Source organism: Pteropus vampyrus, unplaced genomic scaffold (assembly GCF_000151845.1).
Source record: "Pteropus vampyrus isolate Shadow unplaced genomic scaffold, Pvam_2.0 Scaffold702, whole genome shotgun sequence".
NCBI lineage: Eukaryota > Metazoa > Chordata > Mammalia > Chiroptera > Pteropodidae > Pteropus > Pteropus vampyrus.
The window spans coordinates 319,895-324,417 of NW_011889483.1; positions in this window are offsets into that span (position 1 = coordinate 319,895).

Below are 4,523 nucleotides of genomic sequence, written 5' to 3' on the forward strand. Positions count from 1 at the left end.
ACAACATATAAACCACCTCCTGACAACTCCGGCTAATGTGATTCAAGGACATCCATTCTGCAGGCTAACTAGTAGCCTATGTATAAGTCTGTCACTCTCTCTCCATCAATCTCTCTCTCTCTCTCTCTCTCTCTCTCTCTCTCTCTCTCTCATCCTCTGTCTCTCCTTCACATGTCCTGGAAAACACAGAAAACAACCATGGATTGAAGCAAGAAGAAAAGAACAACACAGGAGAAGACACATAGATACAAAGAGGAGAGGAGTTACAGAACCCCTTTAAAGGCAATTTGAAGACATTAAGGTGACCAGATCCTTAGATCTACATTGGATCCTACTAGTTACCAAAATAACTGTTCCTCTTCTTCCATTAAGTAGATGTACAACTCACATGAAGTTCTTGTTTCCCTCGCTGCTGTTAGTGTTTGTGCTGGACAGTCTAAGGTGCCCCATGATCCCATCTCTTGATGTTCATGCCCTGGTGTGATCAATCACGCTTTGAGTGTGAGCAGGACCTATGATTTGTCTTTATTGAGGTATAATTGTTAAATGATTACCACCATCAAGCTACTGTTACCATGAGTTCTATTTCTTTTTTTGTTTGTTTTCCACATATAAGTGAATGTACAATATTTGTCTTTCTGTGTCTGATTTATTTCACTTATTTCACTTAGCGTGGACACAGAAGTACGTGTAAAGCAGACATGCTAACCACTACCCTATGGAGCCACTCCCATTACCTGAAATTTCTTATGTGTGTGGAAGAAAACCCTGATACTATCGTTGATTATTAAACATACTTTCCCCAAGTTTGTCTCTTCAATTCCTACTGACCTCAGCATTACATTACTTATCTAGATTACAACAGTCTCTCAGCTAATCTATCCTAAATATCAATGTTTCTTAAACTTTGTTTTTATTATAGACTTTCTGATTGAGAACACCTTCATTTGCTCCTTTTTTCGTACCACCTGTTTGGCAATAAGTTTCACATTGACTGCCAATTCTAATCAATTTAGAAGAGCTATGTGGAAAATTCTAAGGCTATATCCATGCTCAGCAGAAAAAAAAAAAAAGTGTTGTAATCAAGCGTTGATGTCTACCATAAGGAATTACAGCAAACTATTGTCTATTTATCAACCTGGCAAAAGATATCAAGTCCAAACACCATTTCCTGATGTTTATAACCTGGAATCCAGCCTCCACTCCCTATCCTGTATTATTTCTGATTACTCTCCAATGGCTACCCCATACTATAATCAAGCCATCTCTCAAGCTATTGCTATACTTCCACTTACGTGGTTGTTCTTCTACCTTAGATTTCCTCTTTCTCCCCTACCTTTTAATATCCTGTTCTTTCTTCAGACCCAATTCAAATCCTATTTTCCCAAATCTTTTCCTGATTATTTTTCCTTGTCCCTTCATTAAATTGCTCTAGGTCTTTTAGTCTGCTCTAAGGAGATACTATGGAAACATAGTATCCATATGTTTATGCAACGTAAAAATCAGATCCATTTGAATCCACTTAACTTTCAATCCATAAAGTTGTAAGGCCTTAAAAACTAAGGTATTCATGGACCTTATCACAAATGGGAAGCTTGATACCTGTGATAAAAACACACTTGTGTACATGTACACACAAAAACCTCAATTTTCATTCTGGGAATATTTGTCTTCTAGACACTATCTTCCTTGTGCTTCTCATTTGTAGCTGGGCTTTTTTCTCTTGCTTGGGACGCATTTCAACCATTCAAAGCTATTGCTCTAAAGCTTATCTTTCTTCACTTTTGTTATTCTTTTCCTGCTTACATGACAATCAATACAGCAACGCCACTCAATTATGGAATCTGGTGGTTAATCCCAGGGCTCATTTTACTTGATCTGACAGCAGATTATAGCACAATTGACAATTATGTTATCTGGGAACCTTTTTTTTTTCATTTGACTTCAAAGTCACCACACTTTTCTGGTGTTTTAAGGGTAAGTGTGATTTGTTTTAATCAGGTATGATAAAACAAACAAATTAAGAAATTATTGTTATGAAGGAATAAATTGGTTATACTCACAATTCTGTAGAAGATGGAGGTATGGTATACCACATTTGGCCACATGGAAAAGTCAGTCAGGAGGTCAAAGGAGTGAGGGAGGAAAAGTGGACAAGAGTCTTTATTGTGGATTCCACAAGAAAGAATGGACTAAGCAGGATAAGCAGGCTTCACATTGGCCACTCTGAATAATCTCAGGGTCCTATGGCATGGAGCTATCCCTAGATATCTGGTGACTTGCTCTGGAATAATTAGTACAGGCAAATAGTAGTCCAAAGTGTGAAAGCCTAATAAAAGAGGTGATGAGGATGTGGACTCTGGATTGCTTGGTTTGCTTTTAAAAGGCACAATCCCAAGTGAGTTGTTTACTCTCTCTAGGAATTAGCTAAGCTTGGGAAGGACCATACCACCAGAGTCAGCAAGGCCAAGAGATGTCAAAGCATCAAAATAAAGAAAATAAAAGACAAAGATAATAAACTTTGTCTTCCTGCTATTTCACTGGCCATTCATTCTAAGTCTCCTTTTATGATCCTTTCTGTTCTCCATCAATTCATAACATTGAGGGCTAGTTCTCTGTTCTTAAATATCTTTGTTTTTCTCTCTACGTTCATTTGGTAATCACATGCAGGCTCATGATTTTAAGTGGCATCTATGTGCTTTAATTCCAAAATTTCGTCTCAAGCTTGAACTCTAGATTCCAAAATTTAACTTCCTATTCAACTAAGCCTCAAGAAGATGTCTACTAGACATCTTAAAGTTAATTGTGCTCCTGATCTTCTCCCTCAATATGGTTTTACCAGAAGCCTTTTTTTTTCTTAGTTAATGACAAACCTATCCTTGCTGGAGCCTACCCTTGCAGTTGTCCTTCATTCCTCTTTCTCTCGCATCATGCATACAGTTCATCTGGAATTTCTGTTAGCTCTCCTTTTCAAATATATCTAACATGCTATCACTGCTCACAGCCTCCACTATTCCTGCCCTAATAAAAGTTTCTATTATCTCTTATCTCTTATCTCATTTATTTAAAGAACCTCCATGTTGCTGTCATTCCCCCAAAATAATTCATTCTTACCATGGCAGCGAGAGTGATCATTTTAAGCCATAAATTATATTATGTTAATCCTCTGTTCAGAAACCTCCAGGGACTCCCAAAATTTGAGGAGATTAAAGAACTCATTTCTAAATAACATGGGTCAAAGATGAAATGTCAAGAAAAATTTATATGTATTTTCAAATAAATATAATAAAAAACGACTTATCAAAATTTGTGAGATGCAGTGAAAGCTGTGCTTAGAGGGAAATGTATAGTACTGAATGCATATATTAGGAAAGAGGTCAGAAACATGGAGGAGTGAGAGACATCCCAAGAACTCTCCCCTTGAAACAACAATAAGCCGAACAACTAAAACTCAAAAACAAAAACAAAAACACCTAATCTGCACACCAACACATCTGAGCATGGGATCTGCACATAAGAACTACCACAGGTCAGAACCCTGGGTGTTGGGCAGTGGACTGGGAGAAACAAAGAAGCTGCCTCTCGCAGCCAGAGATCCCTGCAGGAGGAGGGGGAAGGGAAAAGGTACAGTGGGTTCCTGAAATAGCCCTGCCTGACAGAGCTGTGAGATTCATGTGGCTGTCAGCAGTGCCCAGGATTTAGGGCAGAAATCAGAGAAGTGAGAAAGGCAGAGAAACAACAGTTAATTATTACCAGCTGTGATTGCAAAACTGTGAGGCTAGGAGGCAGCCCCCATTTCCCAACCAAGAGGCCCCTCCCCTCATATCCTTCGAGAACAAAAACCGCAGAGCCCCAGAGGAATCTGAGCAAACGCTACCGAAAACTGTCACTAACATGGACAGAGATTGAGACTGAGGGTAGTGAGCATGACTGAATATCTATTCTAAAAAAAAAAAGAAAGTCATTATTAAGACTTTATATAAAGCAGGGATCCAAGAGGTTTAGACTAGCAGACACATAGAAGCAGAGGAGTGCAACCCTTACTAAGAACAGAGCATTATAAGCTTAATCAATAAAAAGAGAATTGCTATAGCAAGATAGTAAGGAACATTCAGCATACAAAAGGACAAATTGAGACAACAATGACTGAAAATGGGAGGATTCAGAGAACCAAATTCGCAAAGGGGAATGAAGATAAGGCATGCGTGGAAGAAAATGGACAACTGTATATATATAACTATCCTTTTCATATTCGTAATGGTAACCACACACCAAAGATTCAGAACTGAAGTATATAATATAAAACAAGAAGAACCAGGTAGAAAACTCACAGAACCCAACCAAAATAAAGAAAATAGAACACAAGTACAAGGAATCGATGGAAATACCAAGCTACCAGATAGCAAAACCTAAAATGGTTATTGGAAAATTTCAGAGTTCAATAATCACCCTAAATGTAAATGGACTGAACTTGCAAATAAAAAGGCACAGAGTTGCAGAATGGATCAAAAAACAAAACCCAG